At 48.8% G+C, this 17762-nt stretch overlaps 1 protein-coding gene across 50 annotated transcripts in view; it reads left to right on the top strand.

The window, feature by feature from the left end:
* The first annotated feature begins 362 nt into the window (after positions 1-362).
* The window catches only part of SORBS1 (sorbin and SH3 domain containing 1), a 228974-nt gene continuing 211574 nt past the window's right edge, over positions 363-17762 (top strand). For 37 of the 50 annotated variants that reach the window (XM_072739619.1, XM_072739625.1, XM_072739596.1 and 34 more), the window contains exon 1: positions 364-560. The gene's annotated coding sequence lies outside the window, so the exon portion shown is untranslated. Of the gene's footprint in view, positions 561-17762 lie in introns of all 50 variants that reach the window. The other 13 variants (XM_072739628.1, XM_072739622.1, XM_072739627.1 and 10 more) reach the window with 1 other exon arrangement.

Here is a 17762-nt window from a genome sequence, read left to right as displayed (position 1 = left end):
GCCATTTTACAGATGAGCAGACTGGGCACAGGTTCAGTAACACGTGCACTCAAGACAGGTTGGCTGTTGTCTTTATGCCCTGGGTTCCCTCCCAGCTGTCCGCGGCGGAGCCCTCGCAAGGAGCAGAGGGCTCGCGGGGCCAGCCTCGGGGCTCGCCGACCGCGGGCCAGGACAGGAAGAGTCACCGAGGCCGCGCGCGCCTAGTCGCCGAGCATCCGCGGGCCCGCGCCCGCCGCTCACAAAGCCGCGGGCCGGGCGGCCGGGCGCTTCTCCGCCTCCCACTGGCGCACACGCCCCTTCCTGTCACGGCCGGCCCGGCCCCGCCCCCGGCCCCGCCCCCGGCCCCGCCCCGCCCCGGCCCCGCCCCCCGCCCGGGCGCCGCCGGAGTGGAGGGTTCCAGACGCATGCTAATGAGGGGGCGGCCGCCGCAGCCCATTGGCCGGCCGCGGAGTGTCGGTGAAGTCAGCGCTGAGTCCCAGAAAAACAGAGCGGGGCCAACTGCGGCGTGTAGTGCGAGTGGGGCAGGACGCGCGCCGCCCGCCCGCCCGGAGACCCGCAAGGTAAGCCCGCGCCGGCCGCCCGCCCGCCCGCGCTCGCCCGATCGGCGGCCACGGCGCCGGGGGCGTGCGGCGGCCCGGCCCCCGCGGGCGGCGCCTTTGTTCCGCGCGCGGAGGAGGCGCGTTTAAAGGGCCAGCTGTCGGAGGGACTCGGGGGACGCCCTCCCCCAGAGCATCCTCCGCGGTCTCGGGGAAGGCCGTGGTTCCCCCCGGGCCGGACCTTCCTTCCTACGGGGTGGACCCCCTGTCTCTCCAGGGAAGTTCCCCAGGGTGCGGGCGGTCCCCGGGATTCAGGTTCTGTTTTATTTTTGGTGGGTGGGGGTTCGTACGATCATGGCCACTGCTAGGAGACAACGTCCGCCTGCTTCAGGCTGGCTGCAGTATGGGTGGGTGGAGGAGACATCAAAGCCCGGGTAGGTCTGCGCTGTAAAGTGAAACTACCGAGGAGGGGCTCCTCTGCAGCAGCCGGAGGAAGAAGGAGGGAGCGAGCGGCAGGATGGAGGCGTCGCAGGTGCGTTCATTCATCGGCATCCCCCGGACGAGAGGGCGGCAGGGGGTGCGCCAGGACGATCCGTCTGGCCTGCGACCCGCCTGAGGGAGCGGGGGGTGCGTGGGTCCGGGGACCCCGTGCGCATCCGCCAGGCCGCTTCATCCCCCGGAGTGACGGGCATCTTGCTAGGCAGCTCGCCACCGACAGGGACGGAAAAGCAACTCCTTTCCCCGAATTCCCCGGCCGTCCCTGGCTCCCACCTGGCTGCTTTCCGATGTGGCTTCCTTGATGAGCGGTAGCGCCATTCAGGATTGAGGGGGAGAGAGGCTTGAAGTCATTGTGCACCTTTCATGGGGGAATGCACTGTCGAATTCTGCCTCTCCCCTGTATCCGCTGCTGTAAGATGGCTTTGAAATTCACCAGTGCGTGCTTCCTTTGGGCAGACAGAATTTATTGCGCTATTACATTGCTACATGAAAGCAGAAGGGATCCCACTGAGTGTGGCTTCTTTTATCCAGACCTTGGGTTTGCCCAGCATGTTCTGGTTGAACCTTTGGATTTTTTTGTTTTAAAATGAGCGCTGGGATGCTCCTGTTGTCACAGGGCCGACCTGCTGAAATTGCCAGAATTGATTTCACTGCCAATAGGAGGGAGGTTCATTTAGAGATATCATGGAACCTATCTGGCAGTCAGGCCTCTGACATCACTCCCCCACCCCAAACCTTCGCGTCCTTTTTCCTCTCATAAGTGAAGGCCAGGGATGGCTTGTCTGTCTCCACTCTCCTTGGTTTTCAAGTTCCTCTATTTAGATTCAATTTATTTATTTATTTATTTGTTGATTGGAAAGGCAGCTTGGTGGTGATTGAAGAGAAGGGGATGGTTTAAAAGTGGGGTGGGCAGCAGATGGGGACAGCAGCCTCAATGACAAAAAGCACATGCTGGACATTTGGAGACTCCAGATCTACAGCCCTTAGAGACACAGGTGAGATAGATGGCTGTCTACCCACTGAGAGGCGTGTGTGTGTGAGTGTGTGAGCTTGAGGGAGGGGTGGAGGAAGAGGATGCTGCCAGCAATTTTCTGCCCCACCCTCTTGATGCTGCCTTAAATAGCTCCTTGCCAGCCAAGCTCTGCTGTCTCAGGCTCTTGGCCTGAGGGGATGGCAGAGAAGGGTGGGTCTGTTGGCACTTTTGCTCTGGGCACTTTAGAGTGGACGGTTAGCAAAGGGGTAGTTCTGGGGTTGTGGAGAGCTCATTTCTCAGCTGGAGGGCCCAGAGTTGAGTTGTCTCTGTGACTTCCCCTCACGGAATATGCAACTGAAAAGAAATGCTTTCTACCCTATAGGGCAAAGCTATGGAGGGTATTGTCATTTTCCCTTCGACCCCACCCCCTGTTGGCCCTGTCTTTTACCTGTTCTCTTTCATGCTAGTTGGAGAGTTTCTGTGAACTTTTTTGAAGGGATTGGGAATAATGGGGGAGTGGGGAGGTAGTGAGGTTGGAGTTCTGGGAAGGGATGAGCAGATGCTTCTTACTGGCAGAACAAAGAACTGTTCAGCCTCCTTAAAATAGGGTTCCATATAGATAGTGGAGTCTGGGGTTTTCTTTGCAGAGCATGAATAGGCAGGGTTCAGGAAAGAAGGCTTTTATTAGGCCACATTGGTCTGGTCATCCAAACTTAGCTCTGGACCCTTCCCTGGACATGGAAATAGATTTGCTGTAGAGGGCACTCACTAGTCATTTGGGATTTAATCTGTGTCTGTAAAAGGAAATGGATGGTCCCAAAAAACTTTGGTGGAGGAGCTCTGGACCAAAGATAGGACAGCTGGCTTTGAGCCAGGGCCACCAACCTGCTTTGGGATAGTGGCTTTCACTCTCTGGTCTGTGTGCTTGTTGGAAAAAAGGTAGAAGGCTCTGGAGGGTTTCTGACAGCGTTACTGTTCTTGGATTCACAAGTCCAGTTTGTAAGAGCATTTTAAGATTGTTTTGTTTGTTAAACGATGTTAAATTCATAGTACTGCTCAATGGCATGAAAGAAGTATTCCAGGACTCGGGCTTCTGGTGGCTTCAGACGTACCTTTTCTTTGATTAGTATGATTTATGAGGATTTACTGTATGTCCATAATTCAGAGCCAGAATGGCCTGGAGTGAGAGGCACAGACTTTCTGAGGCGCAGTGGGCTGGGGAGACTTGAATTGGCAGGATGCTAAGGAAAAGGAGCCTCTAGAATCCATTCTGTCATCCTGCGTATGTTTAACTCCCTGCTTTATTTATGATTATACAGGTGAATGTTCAGGGATTTAGAGTATGAGCCTTGGAAGAAAACCCTGATTGCCAGGTTTCACATTCCCCTCCCCCCACTGAGGAATTTGAGGGATTGGGGAAGTTTGGTGATTTGTCCAAAGTCACACAGGTAGCAAGATGCACAGCTGGGGCAGGAGGCCAGGTGGGGAGTTTCTAGGTCCTGTGTTCTAGATGTAGCTCTTGTTCCCTCCTCCTCTGATGAGATTCTAAAATGGGATAGAGAAAGTGAGGAGGAAATGGGGCTGAGGAAGGGAGAGATTGGAGGCAGGTCAGGTGGAGAAGGGGAAAACACAGCCTCCAAACTTGGAGGAGGGAGGGATGGAGCTGAAATGGGGCTCTGCCAGCGGTGAAATCAGGTTTCAGCAGCTCTTGGAGTGAAGGAAGAGAGGAGAGGCTTGACTTAGAGGATGGAGTGGGTGGACCGAGAGGCCTGTCGGGGCTGGGGCTGATGTGGGGTCTCCTTAAGACCTCTCCCGTTGACCCTCCAACCGCTGAGTGTGGGAGAGGCTGCTTTGTTTTAGGGTCAGCTGAGCTGAGGCCTTTGGAGCCACTGGGGTACATGGAACCTGAACATGCAGGAAGTCAGGTGTGCTGCTGGTGATGCAGGAGAATGCTGAGGTGGGACCCAGTTATGCTGAAGTCCCAGGTTTTTTTTTTTTTGTTTTGTTTTGTTTTGTTTTGTAAATGCAAAACGAAAGAAAGTTCTCTGTGGTATTTATTTTCAACTCAAGCAGTGTTTTCTCCTCTGTCATCGGTATTTTGCATGTTTTATGGGACCCCGCTTCCCATCCTCTCTTCAAAGGGCAGGCTTGGAGGTAGCTGATTCAGGAGGTGGCTGATTAACTGAGCTGTAGCTCACCTGCGGGGAGCTTCAGGCCTGGGACAGAGCTAAAGCCTGGGAATGTTTCAATGAGCAATTAAGGAGCTGTGAACAGTGGTTAACCGGGTCAGTAACCATTCAAAGGCAAGGATGAAAGGTGATAATACTTTGAAGTCTATAGCCCAAGCCAACAGCTGGCCTGTATGATGTAGTTTCCTTTGGCTGGATATTTTTTTCATGCCTCGGAAGTGTCTGTAGATTCCTTGAGTTGTTCCCTCTTTTTGTACATGGATAGGCATGTGTGTCTGTGTATCTCCCCGTCTTCCCATTCTTGCTTTCCCATGGCTTCCTCCTCTCTACATTTCTTTCTCTCTCCTCCTGCTCTTCTCTTTCTTCTTACCTTCCTCCCCGCCTTCTTTCTTTACTGTCAATAATAGAGCTTTGTAATGTATTTTAATGTATTTACTGTTATTAAAATTTAATCTTCTCTGTTCTTAATTTACAGTCAGTTGAGTTCACTCTCTTTCGATGTGTGGTTATGTGTTTCACACACAAAACAAACAACCCTAACCCAATTAAATTGCTTTTTACTTCTTTATGTGTGGCCCTCCATTGATTCTGCTCCCCCCCCCCCCCCCCCCCCGGCCCCTTTTCTTCTGGGGTTGGTAATAGCTCTTTATAGAAAAAGAAATTTCCCAGCTCACTGTCATGTGGATATTATTGTTTTTATAACAAAAACAGTTACAACAATAGAAAAAGTTTCCACCCCTGTATTGTGGACACAAGGGACACCCTCTCCCAAGAGATGTGCCCTATTTCTTGACTTCCTTCCATGGAAAGAGTGTCTGTGATGTATTCTCCAATAGAAGTCTGTACTGTAAAAGTTCGCGGTGCTGATGGTGAAGCTGGGGCTCTTGTCTGCGATTCTCGTAATGCTTAGAGTCCAAGAGGGGGGTTGGCTTAGGACCAAGAGGGTACATTTAAGAATTCATTGTGATGGTTTTTCTTTGTTTTCCTAAACTGGGCTAACCCAACAGTCAGTGTAAAGATCCAGATCGCTTTGGAAAAGAATGAGATGTTTCTCAACTTTCTGATTCATTTCGGTTGGGACCCAGGTTAGGCACAAGGAGGATAGGTATCCACCCACAGGTTGCAGGTATGAAGTCCCAGGTGCTTTGTTGGATGCATGCATGTTGTAGTGCTTTAAAATTTTCTTCTGACTCAGATTAATTACAGAGAAGATTGAGTCTTGGTGCTCAGTAGTCAGCAGGTAGTTTAGCATCTACAGCTGGCCTTGCAAGCAAGTAGTCACCTTGAAATCTCTAGTTAATATGTTAAAAATTCACATGAGTTTTGTATTCTACTCTATAATATGTCAGTGCTGGGTTTAGTATAAAGGTATTTGAAATGCTTTACTGTTGGGGTGCCTGGGTGGCTCTTTCAGTTAAGCACTGACTTCGGCTCAGGCTGTGATCTTGAGGTCCTGGGATGGAGCCCCATTCCAGCCACCCACTTAGTGGGGAGTCTGCTTCTCCCTCTCCTTCTGCCCCTCTCCTTGCTAATGCTCTCTCTCTCAAATGAATAAATCTTTTTTTTAAAAAGATTTTATTTATTTATTCATGACAGACACACAGAGAGGGAGAGCGAGAGGCAGAGATACAGGCAGAGGGAGAAGCTGGCTCCATGCGGGGAGCCCGATGTGGGACTGGATCCCGGGTCTCCAGGATCTGGCCTTGGGCTGAAGGCGGCGCTAAACCACTGAGCCACCCGGGCTGCCCTCAAATGAATAAATCTTAAAAAAAAAATGTGCGTTACTATTGAGTACAAGTGATGATCCAGGAAAATGCTGTGTTTATATTGGGCTTTCAGTTGTCCATGTCCACTTTAATTATGCACAGCAGGTCCCAAACCCCAGCTGGAGAAGCCAGCAGTGGGGCAGGCATCAGACCTGGTGGTGTGGAGAGCTGCCCACTGCCTCCAGCTCTTCCAGAACCACTGAATATCCCAGTCGCTAAGACCTCATCCACGTCCCTAAAGACTAGGTTCTCCCTCCCACCAGGGCTTGTTCCCTCACCACCAGGCCTTTTTCTGCTTTGCCTGGGTGACTCCTCCTTCTCCTTTCAGACCCTCCTCACATCTGAAAGAGGTGCTTTTCTTTCTATGTTCACCAGTAGCTGGTTCCCTGTCTCTCTTTTCTACCAGATTGTGAGACCTGGCAAGATAGAATCTGTGTTTTATGTCTTTTTAAATTCATTTTTTAAAATTTACATCAAAGTCTTTATTTATATATATATGTCTATATATGTGTGTGTATTTAGTGGGTATATATACTCTTAAAAGTGTATATATATATATATATATACACACACACACACACATATAAGTATATATATGCGTGTGTCTATACTTTTAAAAGTCAAGTAACACTGCAAGGCTTATAAAGAAACGCTGTGTCACCCCTTCTCATTCCAGGGATTACTCCCCAGAGTCAGTCACTGAGATTTTTTATTGCTGCAGTAACAAATTACCACCAGCATAGTGGCTTGAAGCAAAATACATTCATATTTTGGTTATGTAGGTTAGAAGTCAGAAAAGGTTCTCACTGGACTAAAATAAAGGTGGTAGCAGGGCTGTATTCCCGTCTCCGAAGAGTCTTTTTCCATGTTTGCATCTTCTAGCTTCTAGAGACTGCCTGCATTCCCTGGCTCCTGGCCCCCTTCCTCTGCCATCAGAGCTGCCAAAGGCTCGTTGAATTCCATCCCATTGCTTCACTCTGACTTCTCACATAGTCTCTCATCTTCCTCTGCCTCACTTCTTTCTCCCTCTTCTCTTATTTTATTATTTTTTAAAGATTTTATTTATTTATTCATGAGAAACCCAGAGAGAGAGAGGCAGAGACACAGGCAGAAGGAGAAGCAGGCTCCAGGCAGGGAGCCCGATGCGGGACTGGATCCCTGGCCTCCAGGATCATGTCCTGGGTCGAAGGCAGGCACTCAACTGCTGAGCCACCCAGGCGTCCCTTAAATATATTTTTTTATATTTTTTAATTTATATTTTTTAATTTTTATTTATTATTTATGATAGTCACACAGAGAGAGAGAGAGAGAGAGGCAGAGACACAGGCAGAGGGAGAAGCAGGCTCCATGCACCGGGAGCCCGATGTGGGATTCGATCCCGGGTCTCCAGGATCGCGCCCTGGGCCAAAGGCAGGCGCCAAACCGCTGCGCCACCCAGGGATCCCAAATATATTTTTTTAAAGTAATCTCTACACTCAACATGGGGCTTGAACTTCGAACCCTAAGATGAGCATTACATGCTCTACCAACTGAGCCAGCCAGGCTCCCCCAGTTTATAATTTTAAAGTCAATTATTTCTTGTTTTTCATTTTATTTTTGTTTTACTTTTTGAGAGACCTCTTCAGCTTCATTCTTAGCCGTTTTGAATTTTCAAATTTATGTTTTCATGGTTTTGCATGAAACATGCTTGCATGTTTACTTTCTAGAACTCCCTAGTTTGAAGCTCATTTTTTTTTTTTTTAATAGTATCTTGTTCTTGTTTCATGGGTGCAGTAAGTTCACTCAGGTTAGGTGTTTGTTTTTGTTTTTGGTGTTTTTCTGCTGTTTTCTGCTTTGTCTTTCTTTCCTCCCAGCCCCTTTTTTGGCTTGTTTTGGTTACTGAATTTCCCATTGGAGGTGTTCTTCCACTGATCCTTGACTGTCCATTTATATTTTAAGAGTGCCAATTGGTCATTTGTGTGACAAAGAAGGGGGCTTGACTTCATTGTAGGGGTCCAGGAGAGAGCCTACTTTATGTTTTATTTTTTTAAAGATTTTATTTATTTATTTATAGAGACACAGAGAATGAGAGGCAGAGACACAGGCAGAAGGAAAAGCAGGCTCCATGCAGGGAGCCAGACGTGGGACTCCATCCAGGGTCTCCAGGATCACGCCCCGGGCTGCAGACAGCGCTAAACTGCTGCGCCACCCGAGCTGCCTGAGAGCCTACTTTAAACATCAGTGCCTATACATCTTTTCTCTGGGGTGTTGGGTTTTCATGGAGAAAAATGTGGCCTGGGGGTATAATAGTTCAATGCCTTGCATTCTGGGAGCCTTGATGGGGAAAGAGGCTGGGTACCCCATTTGGTATGCAGATTTTCACTGGGCTCTTTCCTGAGGTTGCCCCCTGCTCTCCCTTCTTATCTCTGTTGTGTCCCTCCCTCCACTGTGTCTGAATCCAGAGTCGCTCCAGTAGTTTGCCTAAACAGTGCATCTCTGCCTTCTTTCCCCTGGGCTGCAGTGGCTCATTCAACAAACTTTTAGCAGACTCTCTTTTTAGCCCCTGTCCCGTTGCCTCTTAGCCCTTGGTGCCTCCAATTCCTGAGGCTTCTTCTGTGTCTGTGGCTTAAGCCCCCACTTGTTTAGTGTTTTCCTTCCCTGCTTGCACTTAGCAGAGCAGAAACCTGAATCAGCTACTGCAGGGCAGTCAGCTGTCTGTCTTCCAGAGTTTTGTTGATAGATCCCATCTGCCTTTGTCTTCTTTCCATCAAAAAATCAAAGCTTTCTCCTGTCCTTTCAGTGGGGTTCTAGGAGAGAGTAAGGATAAATACGGGTGTTTAAGCTTCTGATTTGACCAGAAGTTTCATCTCTTTATCCAAACCCTTTAATTGTTACCTGATAGATGTAGTGTATATTTTGGAGAAACACAGGTTCACATGTTTCTAAGATGGCATTCATACAGTTAGTCATGAGATTTCAAGAGAGTCCCAAGCACACAGTCTTACAAAAAAAAATCCATTGTTTATTCTGAGATAGATGTAGTAACAGGCAGTGGAACCTGCCCTGCTGCCTGTGTGGTGTAGGATAACCACAGTGAGGCAGCGTTGTAGGCTGTTGGGCTGGAGAGTGACAAAGCTCAGGTGCTATCTCCAGCCCCATCACTCATGACCTGGGTCACCTTGAAAAGTCACTTAACCTATCTAGATCTCGGTTTCCCCAGCCTTAAAATGAGCTCTTGGTCAAGATTTGATTCAGTTCACTGCCATAAATACCTGCGGTGTCAAGGCCTGGTGCTAGGATTCTTCTGGGTGTCTCTTCTAAGGGAGTGAGGTCAGTTAGGGCATTTGTCACACTGAATGACTGTGGCTTGTCTGTCTTTCTCCTGATTGTAGTTCTGTGCCTTGCACAGTCAGTACTCTGCAGATTTGACCTCTCCAGATGGCAGGCTCCATGTGAGGGCCACATTGCTGTCATCTTTGTATCTTTGTGTCTGACATAGCCCTTGGTACATAGGAGGTATATGGTAAATGGTAGGCTTTTCCACAAGGAACTATGAAAACGGGAGTTGCTCTGCCAGATTCCCCAGACCCTGCTGGAGAACGAGGCCTTGCTCCTTGGGAGTCCAGCTTGCATACTTCTTGGCTCACTTACAGAGCTGGGGGCTCACATCTCAAATGACTTGATGGTAAAGTCAGCAGAGATGGTGGTTCTGTACCACAGCCCTGACATTAGAGGATTGTCTCCCCTAAACAGGTCACAGTCATGTATTTGTTTAACTAGCCTCATACTGTTACAAGTTAAGATCAGATTCATCTTAACTAAGAAAGTGAATTGCAGATAAAATCCTGTGTTTATAGTGTTTACGAATGTTTAAGTGCTTTTTCATAATTTATTTTGGTTTTCCTAAACCTGTGAGCTAATGTGCCAGAACTAGTAAGTAGTAACTTCAGGGAGATAAATTTGGCTTCATAGAAGCACTTTTCATCGTGAGAGCCATTCTCTGCTGTACTGCATTTGGGAGGCCCCGAGCTCCTAGTCAAGCTGAGGTTAGATGTCCATTGGCCAGCGAGCCTGGGAAATCAATCCCGGAGTGGGAGATGCCGTCTCATTAGAGCATCTGAAAAGTCCTTTGCTTTTGATTTGTTCAACAAATAATTACTGAGCACCAACCATACACCAGGGTCTGTGCTGGGCTCTGGCAATATAGCAGTGAGCAAAGAGACTTGGCACTGCTATCCTAGAATTTATACACTAGAGCTGAGCTTTCTAGTGTGGTAGACACTAGCCATATTCATTTTAAATTAGTTGAAGTGAAATACAGTTTGTCTTTTTAAAATATTTTATTTATTTATTTGAGAGAGACAGCAAGTGAGAACATGAGTAGGGGGAGAGGCAGATGGAAAAGAAGAGGCAAGACTCCCCTGCTGAGCAGGAGCCTGATGCGGGGGCTCCATCCAGGGACCCTGGGATCCTGACCTGAGCCAAACACAGATGCTTAACCGACTGAGCCACCCAGGTGACCTGAAATACATTTTAAAATTCAGTCTCGGGGATCCCTGGGTGGCGCAGCAGTTTGGCGCCTGCCTTTGGCCCAGGGTGCGATCCTGGAGACCCGGGATCGAGTCCCACGTCGGGCTCCCGGTGCATGGAGCCTGCTTCTCCCTCTGCCTGTGTCTCTGCCTCTCTCTCTCTCTCTCTCTCTCTATCATAAATAAATAAAAATAAAAATTCAGTCTCTTGGTCACACCATCCATATTTCCAGTGCTCATAGACACAAGTTCCCGTCATCTCAGGAAGTTCTCTTAGGCAGCCTGTGCTGGACTAGGGAGCTAAGCTTCTGTGTTCCTAGACCGGGCATCTGGGATTAGCCTTGTTTCACAGTGGAGGCAGCTGGTACAGAGAAAAGCCATTTGTTTAAGGTCATGTCACTGGATGGTCCCGAGTTGGAACAGATCTCTTCTCATGGAGCTTGGCTCTTCTTGCTTGGAAGTGAGGTGGGGAGCAGAGTGACCGAGAATATGGTCTCTGCTCAGGCTGCTTGGGTCCAAATCCTGCACCTGCTGCTTCCTAGAGCAGGTTATACTCCACTGTGCCTCACAGGCTTCACCTGTCAACTGGAGGAAATAATGGTACCTACCGCACAGGATTATGGGTGGTCCAACCCAGATCCTGGGTACTTTGGTGGTTGGATCCTAGGCTTTTCTTTGAGGTTTCTGTTGCTCGATGATTTGCTCAGCCTTGCAAGCAGGTCTACCTGGTGGGGCATGATGCACTCGAGGTGCCCTGTTTCGAGGAGGAAGAGAGCTCTGCTGTTAGCCCCTGGGCCAGGAGGGTGCCCCATTTGATAGGTGAATCCCTGCTTTCACATGGAAATTTAATTGAAGAAGTGCTTTAATAGCGATGGGTGCATTTCATCTTTTGAACAAGTGTTGCTCAATGTGTAGACATGGCCCCCACCCTCTTGGACTTTTTTCCTCCTTAGCACTGAGAGTGCAGGGCTCTTGTCTTCCCCTTCAGGCATTCGGCAGTTTGTCGCAGGTTTTGAAGTAGGAAGGTTCTGGTTTGACAACGTGTGTGTGTGTGTGTGTGTGTGTGTGTGTGTGTGTTTGTGTGTTTGTGGGTGTAGGGGGGGCAGTGGCGGCCTTGGAGATGCATGTAACTGATATGGCATCTTGCTTCAGCCAAGTGAGGCACACAGGGCAGGTTCTGGAGTAGGGCCAGGGACAGACCTGAAGTCAGGTGTCTGCTGATGGTGGCCAGGGGGCTGAACTGTGTGGAGGCCACTCCTGGCAACCTGGATTCCCATCATGCCATAACCATGCAGCCTGAGGACCCACGATCCGGAGGATTGAGCACTTGCGCGTTAACCTCTAACTGGCTTTGCCGATCTCGTTCTCGTTTGGGTCTTCACTTTCCAGCATTCATGGATGATGTGCTAGCTCGGAGCAGCTGTAACAGGCATGGGTGCTTAGAAGATCCCGGAATTGCCCACGTGTCTGTGCATAAACTCATTACTCATTTATATAATGCCTCGTGCATTGATTATTAACATTAGCCTGTAGGCCAACCTTTGAGTTGGTTTCCCAGTAGGGTCACTAGGACATATCTTTTGAAATCCAAATAGTTTCTCTTGTTGCCTGAAATTTCTGCAGAACCTGGCAGCCTATGAGCAGTTTCTTAGTGTGACATGTAAATGGGTAATTCATTCGCAGATTTCGCTTCTCCATTTAGTTTGTCTTTCTTGGGGGCAGATCCAGGCCTGGGTGACTGTTTCCTGTGAGCACAGAATGATGGTCAGGGGTTTTAGCTATTTATGTGAACTTGAGGGGGACAGGGTAAACATTTTCATGTTATGTCGATGTTCAGGAGTCTTTCCCAGGCTGCTGTAACATATACACTATTGGCTGTTCTGTGCCTGCGCCTCTTTTTATAGGCTGTACACATAGAAAGCTGGCCATAGGAGAGGATACCGCAGCTGGTGCAGGAGGTGGTGAGGGATGGGGGGTGGGGAGGTGAGACAGGCCCGAACTGGAGTTGGGAGATCTGTCACTGCCCCAGGGGCCTAGGCAGTGGGCTTGAGAGCAGGCCAGGGATCTGGATAGAGAAGCCAAGGCAAAGTGGGAACTGGGCCGCTCTAAGCAGGACACAATGAATAGAGTCTCCAAAGAAAGAAAAACCCCACCAGGGACAGAAAATAGAGTAGCTAGAGAAAGCTGGACTCGGGAGGCCTGAGGGCCTAAGCAGGGTTGGGTGCCGGCTGCTGACAGTCAGGTTGCCAGGCCCGTGAGCCTGGGCCAAGACAGTCTCAGGCCTTCTAGGACAGTTGTGTATTTGCTTTGTGGGGCCTTTATGTTGGGCATGGTGCATTAGTGAGCCAGGACTGGCAGGTGTGAGGGGGCGAGGTCCCCCAGGAACTGGGAAATGTTAGTCATGCCTGAGCACTGATAGAAGATACGGCTCCTCTTCAAAACAGCTGCCGCAGGGGGAGGCCTTGCAGCCCGCCAGCCTACGTTACAATCTACAGTCTTGGTTTTGTCTTAAATTATTAAGGTTGTGGGCTATTTCAGCACTCACCTGAAGCATCATTACGAATAATTTTCCCTTCCTGGAGTCGAAGGAGCTCTGGTAGAGAAGAGGTTTTGTGACCATGGTTCTGGATTCCCCAGGCTGCTCCCTCAAGGAACATACACCTGGCAACCAGGAAATCCAGAGGTTACCCTGGAGGGCAGGGTATGCGCCTCCTTGGGCCAGCTTGTAGGGTATTTTTGCTGGGTGTTCCTTTCGACTGTAGCAAGGAAGAAACAGTGCTGTTAGGAGATGTAAAATATTTAATACTCTCTTTAAAAAATTAAACTGCCCAGGAGCCTTTGATTGGTGGTGCCCATAGCAACATGCATGGTTTTTTACCTAAGAAGGAGAGCCTTCTTAGGGCTTTTCAGCTTCTTAGGAGGGGTGTGGGACCCCGCTCCTGGCAAGACCACCTGGGAGGCCTACAGCCCACTGCCTGCTTGGTTCAGAGGCCCAGCAGTATTAGGACTGAACGACTCCTTTAGAAGCTGGAAGCTAGAGTCTGTTTTGGTAAGTAGTGAGGAGTAAAGGGGGGGAGAACTTGCTATCCTTTTGGGGCTTGTTGTTTTATTGGCTTGTTAGTTCCTGGCATTCATGCTTCTCCACTCAGCTCTGGACTTTGGCCTGTATGGTTTCCTTAGTCTGGAGCATTCTTTCCTCTCTTTACCTAGTTAGCTCTGCTCATCCTTCAAATGTCATCTGCAACACCATATCCCTGGGGAAGCCTTCTCTGATCCTCTGGACAGGTTAAAACCTCCTGTTTGAGGCTCTCATGATTCAGTGGTTCTGGACAGATCATTTTTCATAGCATCTGTCTCGACTGCTTTGTTACACTTGTTTGGGAAATCATTGTTTGTCTGCATCCCCCTCCACCAGTCTGTAGGATCCAAGATGACAGTGGCCACATTCTGTCCCAGTGCCCAGCATGTGCCTGGCCCACAGAAAGGGTTCACTATCTGTAAGCAAATTAATTCATTTACTAAGTTTTGGCTTCTGTAGCAGCAGATTCTGGGAATATAAAGAGAACAAAACACCCCTGCTGTCCTCACGTTGTTCCTAATCTGGAGCAGTGGGTGAGCTCTCAAGAGATCGATTGAGTGGCAGGAAGAAAACATCAGTTAAAGTTCTATTTATTCTTTAATTCAAACATAAGAAGAATGTATCTTTCCTATTTATAGTAGCACAGATTTTATAATTAACTTAAAAGTAAATATGCTCAAAGCTATTTTATTAACAGGAAGGTATGATCGAAAAGTTTGGTGACCAGTGGTCTGACGGGAGAGGTAGGCACATAAAAAGGTTTTTGGGCCCAGGTGTGATAAACACTAAGTCATTAGGACAAATACCAGGGCCACCATGGAGGTGGGAGGGGGCTGGAAGAGGACCAGAGGAGAGTGTTCCTGATAAAACACAGGGGTGCCAGCATGAACAAAGGCAGGTGGCATGAGAAGGCTTTGTATTGAGAGAGGTCAGTACTTTAATAATAGGGCTGGGAGTCTAAGGCCGTGGTGGTGGTGGTGGTGGTGGGGGCCCTAGATGCCCCTACTGGTTTGTGGAGGGATTGAGATTTGGGAATACCAAGATCGCTGAGACAGGGCCCCTGCTGGCAGGGTGGATGGCAGGGTGGATGTAGTCTAGTTGGGGAGAGAATTGGCACACACACCCTAAGGGGAAGACAGTGAGTGAGTGCCTGGATTCCGAAGAAGGTGGATATTTGGATTGGAAGGTGGATCAGACTGGGCATGCTTTCAAAACTGTCCTTGACCAACCACGCAGCCTTCTCTTTCACAGAAAGGGAAGGGGCCAGGCTGGCCAATGATTTCAGGCCTCTTTCGAAGCCCATCTCTGGGTTAGCTCTCCATGAAACTCTCCATCTACGCCTACCTGGTGAGATTTTTACCTTAATGTGACTTAGACACCTCCAGGGTTATTTTCTGGGTTACAAAATTGTATATGAACAGAAAAATGGCATATGGTATGTAGAAATATGTGTATTTGATGTGTTCACTTACCTGTGTAATCATAGTCCTTTTTCTTTCTTTCTTTCTTTCTTTCTTTCTTTCTTTCTTTCTTTCTTTCTTTCCTTTTTTCCTTAAGTCTCAAGGCTTGAAGTAATTATGTAATTAGAATCCACATAGAGTGTGGTTAGATAAGGTGTAATTAAAGAGGAAAGCCTAATTTTGGAAGAATGATAAGAGGTCATTTGATTCAGTCTGGGCCCAGATCCAATCGTGGAAGAACAGTAAGAGGTCGTTTGGATGTACGGAGCTTGGGGCCACCCAAGAACCCAGACTGGCTTGGGAATTGAGCTGATCCTGTTTCTTTCAGTTCATTGTGAAAGCTACTCATTGAGCATCTTCTTGGTATAGGGTATTGTAGGAGGCCCAGCCAGGGGTGAGGAAAGGAAAGTCTGGATCCAGGGAGGACATGGGAGTAGTGGGAAGATTGGCTGGGGAACAACCAGGAGGTCCTAAGGTAGAGAGATGAAGATTCCTCTGTGGGGGTGAGGGAGATGGTGGGGAGGTTGGGGAAGGATTCACAGAGCAGGTGGCATTTAAGATTTCTTGAAGGGTAGGAGGGTTTCAGGAGCAAGGACAAAGACAAAGAGTATTTGTGAAATGAATGCCAGGCTGAGGTTGGAGGTGGAAGGAAAATGACCAAGTTGCTGGGTGGCCATTTACAGTTTGGTGATGAGGTAAAGTTCATTCAGCTCAGGCAGGACGGGGACAGCATGAGACCTAGAGGACACCAGGCCTTTAACTACCTAGCGGTGACTAAGTGCAGAGGAGTTAGAGATTGCTGTGGGCTGTGGAGGTCAGGGGAGGTGTCCTCATGGAGGGGCCAACAGGATAGGAGGAAGAGGGGAACAGAAGACTTGGCAAAAGAGGGGAGTGACATGGGCAAAGGTCTAGGGAGGGAACCAGGAGATCATCCAGGAGAGAGGCGAGGGGGCACATAGGGGAACAGGGCAAAACCAGGTGGGCTGGAGTAGGTGAACTAGATTCCCAAGCCATGGTGGGTTGTTGGACAGGAGAGTGGCATGGCAATGGTATATTGAGGGAAGAGGAATCTGGCCCTGCTGTGTAGAATGGACTTCTGGGAGTTCAGCCTAGGTTCTTTGTCATGAGGTGATGGGAACCAGGCAATGGGTTTGGGAGGGTGGGGCTGGCTGTCTGCAGGCCCTGATTACAGAGCGCTACTGGTCTTGGTGATAAGATGAGAGAAATAGGGCAGGGGAAGAAGCAGAGGTGACCATGGAGTCATTAAGTCCTAGACTTGGGGCAAAAGGAAGGGTCTGGACTGGAGATTTGCAAGGCCCTCCCTTTGGGGTGGGGGGAGGAGAAACCACATAATCTTCTTCCTTGCCTTCCTGGAGTGAGTAGGCAGTGAGCAGTGGGAGGGACTCTGGGTGACCGAGTTTTAGGGGGAGAGGATGCTGTCCCGACTCATCCTGTCCATCTCAGGGCAGTTATGAGACTCTGGCGTAATGAGTATGTAAACTCCAGGCCTACACAGATGTTGTGGTCAGTGTTCCATTTTGGGGGTGGAGCAGGGGAGGGGTTAATCTTTCTGAATTCACTGAAAGGAAATTCTCAGGGCAGGGAACTTCTTCCCCTCCTCTCCTTCCCTCCCCAACCCAGTCTATGGGAAACTTATGGCCTTGGACCTTTAGAGACAGAGTCCATGCAGAGAAGGCTTCCTGGCAGAGGAGGACTTGGGCAGAGCCCTTGTAATGGAGAGAAGGAAAGACTTTCCAGAGGAGGAGGAGGATGACATGGGGTTATTATACAATTTCGAATAGAGTCCAGAAAGGAAAAGATAGGTGTGTATACCAGCTCCGCACCAGGTGCTTGCATGATGTTTGTCTCATAATCTTTACACCATTTCTGCCTCTATTATTATCCCATTTTACAGATACGGCGACAGTATTAATTTGCTCAAGGTCTCAGTGGTCTGGTTGGATTTCATTTTGTTCAGACCTGACTCCAGTGGCAACAAATACCCACTAATATATTCTGTAAATACTATATTCTTCTGTCTCTTGGGGGGATGTAGGGCAAAAGATACTGATTTATCTTTGTGACCCTTCTGCCCACTTCACGCACTTACTTGAAATGTGGAGACAGCTGGTGTCCACACACAGCACTCTGACACAGATGGCATCTTGGAGAATGGGAATGGGAATGGGAATAGAGCTCCTCATTGCACAGATTAGGAAACAGACCCAGCAAGGAGAAGGCGTATGCCAGAATCTGGGCAGAGGGGGGTAAGAACTAGAAGAGTCTGGAGGCTTCGAGACTTGTGGCTCTTTTAAGGCCTCCCTGTGGAAAAGTTTGTTTTTAGACAACAATGGAAACCTTTGTCTGGTGAGTTGGTCTGGGCAGGGTTGGATCTGAAAGGTTCTCTGTGTGTGCGTGTGCGTGTGTGTGTGTGTGTGTGTGTGTGTGTCTTTCCTTCATTTTAACCTCAGATGCCTTTGAACCAGCAGGAAGGATTCCTTAAGACCAAAGGTTAAGAGCAAAGGCATTTAACAGGTGGAAAGGGCAGAGGAAGAAGGGGGAAGATCAGAAGCCCCAGAAATAGAAGACTACACTCTAGGCTTGACTAAAAGGAATTTCCCAAGCCCATACATAATCACTAACATTTACTGAATGTTAAATTCACTTTCCGTGCCAGGCAATCTTTACATTTCATGTTAGGTAATTGCCAGGGCCTCCCTATGAGGTAGCTGTTTTATTGCTCCCATTTTAAA

The sequence above is a fragment of the Vulpes vulpes genome, chromosome 15 (assembly GCF_048418805.1).
Source record: "Vulpes vulpes isolate BD-2025 chromosome 15, VulVul3, whole genome shotgun sequence".
In the NCBI taxonomy this organism is placed as follows: domain Eukaryota; kingdom Metazoa; phylum Chordata; class Mammalia; order Carnivora; family Canidae; genus Vulpes; species Vulpes vulpes.
This window is presented reverse-complemented; position numbering and strand designations above follow the sequence as displayed.